Below are 11079 nucleotides of genomic sequence, written 5' to 3'. Positions count from 1 at the left end.
ATACACCTTATCGCTATTTGTCCGCCATTACTGGACATCACACAAGTTCCCGTAAAATTTTGACGTCATAATAGAAAATATCTGACGCCACAATGGAAAAGTGATTGTTGTATGACGTCAAAAGTTCGAGCGGGACTGATTCTCGGGTCAAGCGGGATTAGCGATAAGGTGTATACAAATAGTGTTTTATTTAGATACATTAACTTTTTTAAAAAAGTGCCATTGTCGATCGTTACAGCATAGTCTTAAAGCTCTGTGCAAACTCGTATGAATAATCAAAATTCAAGTAGTGAGTTGTTTTAAAATTTTTAATATATATTCTTCCGCTATACCTAACGGAACACCGTTTAAGTGCATAACTAATAAGGCAAACTACAATATAGTAAAGAAGAAAACTTTTAAATAAAATTAACATCGAAGCAAAAATAATGTTACAATTACACCATTTCGTATGCACACCCTTTTATCAGCCATTGGGATTGCAGGTGCATAAGGAAACACAGTAAAAATCTGCTGTATAGGATTGCAAAATCCTCAATATTGCATCGGCAATCAAAATGGCAGACACAAATCAGTTCTACACGAAAGCAAAAACAATTGTTTTAATAGCAAACTGAATAAATATCCTATTGTATCCGCAGTAATGATACCCAGTAATAGGTTTTTATATGTTTAAAGAGAAAAAAAACAGATTATGTCATACTAAACATATACCATAGAGTAGATCAGGACCAACATGTTAAAGTCACATATTTTAAAGCTGTATTAAATTGATTAATAAGATTTTTTTCTTACATTTTCAAATTTTCAAATGTTAGCGAGATGGCAATATATGTATTCTGAATGAAAAATTGTGTCTGATTAAAACCCATTTCATTTTTATAGGGTCGTATGCATCGGTAAGTGTTCACGTGACTGCTCAATCTCAGGACCTGATCACATGTAGCTTCATTTCATTTATTGAATGTAATCGTGGCAGAAGTTTCTTCCAAGCCATGTTTTCACTGCTTACAAATTATCTCACAACTAGACAAACTATCGATTATCAGTCGACAAATGATTCTGAATAGTCTACAAATTCTGGAAACATACGAAAACATTTTTTCTTTTTATTGCGATGGTATGATAATGTTATACTTTTTGTCTTAAATTTGAACTGATGCTTCGAATCTTTTCGATTGAAAGAACTAAATGATAGCGAAAGTGCATGGTCGAAAAATATAATAATAAGTTTTTTCTTAAGTTAAAATGTTGCCTTTTTAATCTGTTGTGCTTTTATCTATTTGTCTATGCATTGTTAAAAAATATTTTCCTACACATGTGATTATGCAAATTGTTATCATTTTGTTTATTAATGTTATGTTTGAAATAAATTCTAATTCATTAACCAGGATTCTTGTTAACAAAGTCGGTTTTTGTAATTTAATAATTATTGTTTGGTTATTGGACTTAAAGTAAATGAAGGAGTTTTCGGAGGATCCCTGAACAAATAATTAAAAGAATCTCGGGGGAAAAAATTTGGAACACGCGATCAACACAAAAAAAAAAGATCCCTTATGCAAACTGAAAGCTAAAATTTATGCAAACTGTCAATTTCCCACAAACATATTACAAAATGAAATTAATGATTTCTGTATCATAATATGGTGAATTGTACCACAAATATAGGAACTTATGGAAGAGGACAAGCAAGCAATAAATGGAACGATGGCGCTTACAGTATGAATAAAAGTAGATGTGGTGTTTACATCTACACCAATGAAACAACCGGACAAAACGACACCAAAACAAAAAAAACATCATATTTTTCACATCATTTATATTTCAAAGGGCAGCAACTACTACAAATTGTTCGATTATCACTGGTTTTCCGACTTTGACAAGATATTGTAAATATAGGCCTCTCTCCAAATTTTATCAAAATCCAAGAAATATATGGACGAAAGCGCTCCTGATGCCTACAGCGGATACAAGGACACATACAGTCTCATATCAGCCCCGCTTCGAATCGAGTCAGGGCGACAAAAACACTAGCTGCACTTACAACAAAAAATTTTGACACTGATAAAAAGATAAGTCGATAGAGCATTTTATAAAAAAAATATAATCAGACAGTCAAACAAAGGACACAACAAAATCTCTCGAAATCTAAACAGAAATCAGATAAATCAAGCATCAACTGATATATGCATGCATGACCCTTCAAACTATTCCAAAGACATATTCAGTATTTTATATCAAGACCAGCAACATGTCAATACCGGAAATCATGTCAGATGTAAACTCTCGTTATGGATGCCTCTGAAAGGGGAAAGAGAGTATTTCAAGCATTGGCGTGAACTGAAAAACCAAAACAAGCTTGGAAAATTACAAAACAAAGAGTGCCAGAAAAAAAAGACCTGGTTTACATCGCCCGTTACGCTTATAAAGTGTAAAAACGTTAACGCAATACCATAAAAGGAAACAAGAAGACCACCATATACAGGAAAGGAAAACAATAGTCACCAAAATATGAGTACACGAACTTGCAATGGCTCATGTAGTCTTATACATGTATCAAATATCATATGTAATCTAATTCTAATAATTTTCACTCACTGAATATTATGTAATTGTAACTAACCAGATCTAGTTTCTTTACAGAAACTGATAAATCACTACTGTTTCTTTACAATTGCTTAAAATTAACATAGAATAATTGAAATATACAAGTTGAACATGGATAATTTACATGCAGTTTAGGATAAATAGCTTCAAGGAGGCCTCGTGTTAATAATTAAACAATCAATTCCCCCACAAGGCTGCAGCTTTAGATTATTAACTACACTTTTAATTTCAATTCAATGCTTAATTACGCGTCTCGCATATCATCATACGTACTATTTATCAGACGAACATTTTCTTGTGAAAATTTTTAAAAAAACCGACTTACACCCAATAAAACACTGTCTTCGTAGGAATTGGTCAAACAACATATTATCCTCATTGAAAAAGTAAATGGTCACCATCGACAGTTGTTTGACCATTAAATACATTTATTCCAGAGATGACGTGACACATATTGGCATGCGTCTTTTACTTACGTCATCATTGTTCGTATTTATAGACAAACTTTTATTAGGAATGCTAAATCATCATAACTTGAGGAAAGACGCATGGTGAGATTTACAAAAAAAACTCCATTTCCCGGAGTAATCACTTTAACCTTCACGCTTTAAGTGTTGTGATCTGTTTTGTTTTGTTTTTTTGAGGGGGCGTTGTTTAACGTCGTAAGTGTTTTACAAGCCTTTTATTTCCTATTTTGCAGAATCGTTGTCCATACATGTATCGAAGCTATTTCATGCACCTTATGCGCATTCTAAAATGTATTCCTCATTAGTGCACCTTAAACCAAATATAAATAGTCACATACTTCTGATGAAGTCATCTGAAGTTAGCAACATTATCTAGAGGGTACACCCAATAATAAGAAAATAGAACAATAACCAAAACCAAAGGAACCTTATAGGACAAGCTATCCTAAATCTATCGACAGAATCCGTCGCGTCATTAATGGTTAAATCAAACGGATAAGATACAACAGGTCGAATCTAGTTTGATGAATTAGATACATCCGGTGTCATATGTAATACCGAGATAATTGTTTTGCTTAACAATTAGACGGTGTTATTTTTGAATATTTTTTATTTCATCTTTGTACTTAGGTTTTATGTTTTAGGGCTCCAAATGGACTTTGTTAAACGTTGAAGAATATTTGTGTAACGCCATAAACCCTCGTTTATTGCATATAATCATCGAAAGCAACGGATTAAACATGTCATGGCCAACACGACGGTTCAGCTATTGGGAAATAAACTGCTTATCCTTCCGTTGCACAATTATGGTAATTTTATTGCTCAGTTTTCAACGGCAAACTTAATGAAAAAAGCTTTCATGTTCATGTAAGATTGATGTTAAAAAAATCATTGGTATTGTTGTATCTTATTAATTCAAATAAAGATTAAAATGGAGCTTTGAGTCCATGGGGTGATTAATCATCAGACACACATATTTATATATTTCAAAGATAAACCTGAAGACTTGAGATTCAGCAACATGACCCCCAAATCAGACACCCCACCCGTTCAAAGGTAAACAAATATATGCATTTTCCTGCAAATAATTTAAAACTATATATGTATTTGACACCTTAAATCTTCATCTGAAAATGAAAACCAGACAGAAAACTCAAAAATACGTGTCGCAATAAAGTTCATTTATATTGATTCCATTCTCGATTTTATTTATTACATTTTTGTTTTCCAAAATAGAGCCTCGATAAATAGACTACTAAATTTACAATATAAATAAACAAAGGTTTTTGTGATACATTCTAATAATTCATTTCTCGTCATTGACGCCTGAAACAAATAAAAAAATGTCACAGTCTTATTGCAGGCAGTAAATGTGAAAATGTGAAACATTTACTAATCTGAATCATTGTGAAAAGAGCGATAACTCTAGACATTTGAAGTAAGAGTTGAAAACTTGAAAAAAATTGAATAAGAGTGATTACCAAAATAATAGGAATACAATAGGTCAACCTATTCTAAATCTATCGATGTAATCCGTCCCGTCATTTATGGTCAAATGCAACGTATAAGGTACAGCAGGTCGAGTCTTGTTCGATAAATTAGATACTATACGCTGTTATTTTCGAATATTGTTGTTTTGACTTTATAATTTTTAAAGTTTTTCGGCTGCCAAATGAACTTTGTTGACTGTTGAAAAATAACTGTGTTACGACGAAAACTCTCGTTTATAACATATCATCATCGAAAGCAACTGGACAACGGATTTAACCTGTCATGACCAACACGACGGTGCAGCTATTGGTCAAGACGTAACATATCCTTTTGTTGCACATATATGTTTATTTAATTGCTCAATTTTTAAAAGCAAATTTAGTGAAAAAAAAGCTTTGTTGTCGTTTGTTTTAGTTGCGGTTCAGTGTTTCTGTTGTTCCGTTGTTTTTCTCTTATACTTGATGTGTTTTCGCTTAATCGATTTATGACTATTGAACAGCGGTATACTACTGTTGCCTTTATTTAATATTCATGTACGATTGATGTTGAAAATAATCATTTGTACATTTTACAAAATATTTAACTTTATGCATTGTATATTTTTTTTATCAAAATAAAGATTCAAAATTGAGCTTTGAGCCGATGGAGTGGTTATTCATCAGACAAATCCCATTTATATATTCAAAATATAATCCTAAACACTAGAGATTAAGCAATATGACCCAAACTCCAACACCCCATCCCAAAGGTTAAAATCATACTTTTTATTGTAATTAATTAAAACCATAATTGTATTTGACATCCTTAATCTTTCTTTGAAAAATAAAAACAAAAAACAGAACAAAAAATGACGTTTCGCAATACATTTGATTAATTAATAACAATACTACTACATTTACAATGTACATGAATATGTACCATATATGCATATTCTGATAAATCATTTATCGTCAATGACGCCTGAAACCAAATTGATATTGTCACGGTATTGTTGCATGCAGTAAATGCGAAACAGTAACCAATCTGATTCTTTGTCAAAAGAGCGATAACTTCCGAAATTAGAGTTTACACAAAATTTGCAAAAATGGAAAAAAAACGATAACCAATATAAAAGGAATCCAACAGACAAGCAGTTCAACATCAATTGAGGAAATCCTTCGTGTGATTCATGGATAAACCCAACAAGTAACTAAGGTACAAAAGGTCGAGTCTACTCTGTAAAACGGGATTCAACCGTGGACCTTTGTAATACCGGAATAATCATATTTCTTCACAATTAGACTTGTTATTTGTTCATGTTGTTTTTATCTAACTATTGTAGGTTTTTCTTATGCCATATGGAATTAGTTGACCGTTAAAGACTAGTTGTGTCATACTGCAATCCCTCCTCTTAAATAACATAACACCTATTGCAAAGGATCAACGGAGTACAACTATTTGGGAAAGAAACGGCTTATCCTTCCAGAACACATTAGTTCATTCCGATTTTTAGGACTTTGTGTTGCTTATTGTTTATGAAGTGTTTATGAACTGTTGTTTGTATTTTCTTCTTTTTTCTTTTGGCTATGGGTTTTAACTTTCTTTCTTCGAAATTGGTTACAAGAAATGAAAAATGTGCCGATACACAAGTTATTTAGATGTCTACTACAAAAATTGATCAATTGAAGGACTGGCCCTTTTATTCGCGGTTTTTGCTCTATACGTTGATATACATGATATATCTAGTAAAAGAGAGATCACTCTGTTTCAGTATTTAAGAGACATTTTTTGTTGGTGATACCCAACCGTCGAGGAAGAGTATGAAAAAAAAGCGTGATATTTATTTGAAATATTAGTTTAAATAAAGATAATTCTAGTCTGACTGTATCATTTTATAAAAAGCTCATACAGTCCCTCTATTCTTATTTTCCACATAGCAGGAAAGATAGAAAATTTAAATATCGTAAATCTGCTCGCCTCAGGAATATTTTATGCACCATATTTCCATTAAATCATGCACATTAAGACATGTATCACTTCAAAAAATTGTAACTTTTGCGTTTCTGTTAGTGGTTTATATGTATAATTCCACATTATGTAATAAAGCTGTATTTTGATTGGATGAGAGAAATTGTATTTTTCACAAAATTTTTATATATTGAGATTTTTTTCTTTGCCGGTGTATTTGTCATTAGGAAATTCCATGTACCGGGGTAATTGCTAGCAAATACCACAGCAGATGGGAAATACCATATCAAAAAATAACACGACTTCCGAAGACCTCTAGACTTTTGGTTTAGAAAACAATAAGTACAAACACACAAGATGGTCAGCCAAGCAGGTCGAAAATCCATTTGAAGATGCTTCTGAGGAGGAATAAAAATTCTAAGGTCAAGATGGATACAAAGAGCATTCGGTGGAATGAAATAATTATATCAGGCTCACAAGGGGTATTTGCCAAAAATACATGTTTCGTAACGGCTCTGGAAATTGTTTTACCTCTCAACCGGTATTTTTGGCAAATACCCCTTGTAAGCATGATATATGTGTATACAATCACTCAGCTATTCAGACATTTCAAATATTCACTCCTTAGTAGCTTTTATTTCGTTAAGTCCATGACTGAAGATGAATCACGAAAGTAGACGTCAAACGAACGTGCATCAGTTGTGCGTTTCGTCTATACATTAGGCTCTTTAATTGCACTCGAACCAAGACAGTTGTAAAACTAAATCAAATACGAAGTTGAGGAGCGTTGGAAAACCAAAATTCCGAAAAGTTTTGCCAAATACGATTATATTTTATAATAGAATTTAAAATGTGGTGTCAAATCTTTAAAAAAAATATTTTTGTAAAAAAAAAAAAGATGCAACATTTGCAGATATTTTTACTGGTCTTCTTAAACAGAAAATTCACAGCAAATAACCGTACCATTTGTGTTTCGTGACATCACAAAAGTGCTGACTACGTCATGGGCTGGTGATATCCTCGGGGGCGAAACGTCCAACAGCAGTGAAATGACCCAGTGGTTATACAAAACTCAATAAACATGCTTTACTTATAATTTGTTAGGCAAACGCGCGTTTTGTCTACGGTAAACTCATCAACTTAAAAAAATTTCCATTCTCAATTTTATCATCAACTTAAAAAAGTTGTGCAAAAAAAAAATCTAAAGCTATCTATAGGCATAGGGGTAGAAAACCTTAGAGTTTCGAATTATTAATAGTTTCAGAAAAACTACAGTATATACAACCGTATAATTGATATTTCGTGCCAATACAGAAATGCTGAATGAAATGTCAACCAGCAGTTGCATTGATCAAGTGATTGTAAAAACTCATTAGAAATACCAGGCTTATAATTTATTTCGCTATGCGCGCATTTCGTCTACTTAAGACTCATTAGTGGCGCTAGAATCAAATCAAAACTGTTTCATACATGGACATTACAAACATTTGGCTTTGTGTATTTCTGTATTATTACATGGTACAGACAAACTTATTATTTTATAGATTTTTGAGAGAAAAAAATGTTGTACTAAGTAGTCAAAATGACAATAACCCATTCATAAATTTGTTGCGTCCGATGATCAAAATGGGTTTAACAGAAAATCCAAATCCATCTACGGTCAACTTTGCCTTAAGGAGTTGGAACCTTATATTTTTTAACTCCTCAATCAATTTATCAACGGATAATTTAATTGAAAAAATATGTTATAAATCATGTCAGTACCGAAGTGCCTACAATTGAGCTGATGATCCCCTCGGGGAATAAGTCCTTCATTAGCGGTTTAGAACAGTGCTGGAAAACATAAGATAACACTTCATACGTTCGACGCCAATTTCTGGATTTACTTCAGTCAGAAACGCTCATGCACAAACAATTGAAAACCCCTACCTAAACACATGAAACGATATATGATCAAAAGGGGCATAAAAGAATAACCAAATCCATCTAAGGTCAACTTTACTGGAGGAAGTTTGAACTTTTTTTAGTTTTACTAATTTCCCCATTTATCAACGGAGAATCTAATTGCAATAGTCGTCAGTTACAAAGCAACGCTACTGCGCTGATGATACTCTCGTGGTCAAACAAGTCAACCTATTGCTGGAAAAATTAAAATATAACAATTAATCAACTTGTTACGTTCGAAGCGCTTTTCTTATTATATCTTCATCAGGAACGCTCATAACTCCAAAAACAAAATGAAATCCAACTATGTATAACTACCTAAACGCGCGAAGAGCTATATTATCAAAAGGGGCATAAAAGAATAACAAAATCCATCTATGTTCAACTTGGGCTCAGGGAGTTAGAATTTTTTGATAATTTCTTTATTTATGAACAGAAAATCTAATTACAAAAACAATAATAAATCATGTCGGTATCTGGAATGAAAGCCATTAGCTGCGGTATCGACCCAGTGCTAGAAAAGTAACACTTTATAAATTTGTTGCTTCCAAAGCGCATTTGTTGGATTGATCATCATCAGGTGCGTTCATACACAAAAAATGGAAAGCCAAGGATGTATAACTACATAAACACGTGAAGACCTATGTGACCAAAAAGGGCCTTACGAATTTCGTAACAATAATTTTCTAGATTTAACACCTGGTACTGTGCTCTGGGGCCGAAATTGTAGGCCTGTAACAAGAGTTATTATTCCCTTGGATTTTAGCTCATACGAACAACTCACATCAGTTTTTATTTTTCTTTCTTTCTGTATTTCTACTTCAAATCAACTTTATTTCTTCTATAGAATTAATTTCATCGATTCCAACTTCATAAACACTCTGACTTTTAGAAAAGTATCAAATTAGTTTGCAATAAACTAAATAAGAATATATATACGTTAACTGTTCAGACATTCGATAAACTAATTAAATAATTCGTCGATTCTCCGCTGAATATCAGCATCCGGATTTTGTTGAGGAGCAATTGCTACAACCACAAGATACATTTGTATTCTTGTAAATAAAAATTAAGTTGGAGTTGATAAAACTTGTTTATTGTTAATCATATAATTCTACATTTAATCAGATTTAACTGATTCTTTGTGGAAATCACTCAATGATGATATTGAATTTCATTCTGTGGACGATTAACTTATTAGAAACGAACAGCTTATTAGTTTCTTAATGAAAAGAAGCTTTTTCAGCCATAGAAATATAAATTGTACCTCGTTTATCTCAATTTTCTTGTTTTATGTCGAGTCGATTTCCTTGGTGATGTGCTATAGTTTACATGTTGCTAACCATAACCCAATCTTCATTGGAAAACTGGAGTCTAAGATGATAAAATCTAAACCAGAAATGTCATCCGGAACTTAATGTTGTTGTGAAGTCTTATTCGTGCCTAAGTTCAATTATTAGTAATTTTATACGAAATACTCGTAGCCAAGTTTCTTTGATACATTTCGTGTGAAGATAGTTTTCTCACATTTTTATAGGATGGTTATTACCGACAAGTCATCAAAATCTCTCAAGGACTGTTTTGACTTTGTTTACTGCAAACTTCGACTAAAAAAACCTGTTGTCGATTCTGATGGGAGCCTAAGAACGGTTTTTAACGGAATTTCAGTGAATTCTTGGTTCACTCCTATGGGCATTTCTGTGTCTCCCGAGAAACTTCCAACGCCATACAGCCCAGTCACAAAGGACTTACAAACAAAACTACATGAACGAGCAAAGAGTGCCTCTGCTGTATTAGGGCGTAGACATTATGAAATTGAACAACAAGAAGTTAAAAGAGATGAAATTTTGCAAGGATGTAGCATGCTCAAAACAAAATCTACGGATTTATTACAGACTTCAAGAAAAGTCAAAAGTGCCTCCGGTAGATTTTGTGGAACCAGTACGCCTAGTTCCGGTGATGTGCGATCAAAGATTTTGCTTCAAAGACCTCATACCTGCCACGGAACCAGGTCAGATAAACTGGTTTACGATAAACTGTCTATCAATGCAAAATCTTTAGAACTTTGCCATCATAAACCTTCAGCGCCGGCTATTAACATTACAGAGGACAAGAAAGACAATTTACGACTGTTAAGCGACTTCAAAACGGAACACGAAATGAGGGAAGCATTTTACACTAGAATAAGGTCAGCACCACCTTCCTTTCGAAATATTCAAAGCAAATCTGAAGTAGATACCAGTAACAAAAGTTCTACACCTCTTTACTGGAAAACAAAGTCTGCATACCATCGTAAACAAATTACAACAGAAAGCGGATGTGATAATAGCAACGATTCCGAGTGTGTGTCTCGCGGTTCATTATGGAAACCTTTATTGTACTCCGATGATAATGGAAAAAAGCATAAAGCAGGCTGTCCATATAAGTGTAAAGGATGCTTTCGTGCTTGTTTGGTATCCCAGGACTACATGGACAAAATATTGAGCGGCAAAATACAAATAGACAAGAAAAGGGAGAAATATGTGAAGCCAAAATTTTATCACAGAAGGATTGTCGAATTTGCGATTGCAAATGCACAACCAATTAAAGAAATGATAGAAAGAGATAATGCAGCAAAGATAAA

The sequence above is a fragment of the Mytilus californianus genome, unplaced genomic scaffold, assembly GCF_021869535.1.
Source record: "Mytilus californianus isolate M0D057914Y unplaced genomic scaffold, xbMytCali1.0.p SCAF_15, whole genome shotgun sequence".
Classification (NCBI taxonomy): domain Eukaryota; kingdom Metazoa; phylum Mollusca; class Bivalvia; order Mytilida; family Mytilidae; genus Mytilus; species Mytilus californianus.
The sequence above is the reverse complement of the archived record's forward strand: the minus strand, read 5'-3'. Positions refer to the sequence as shown.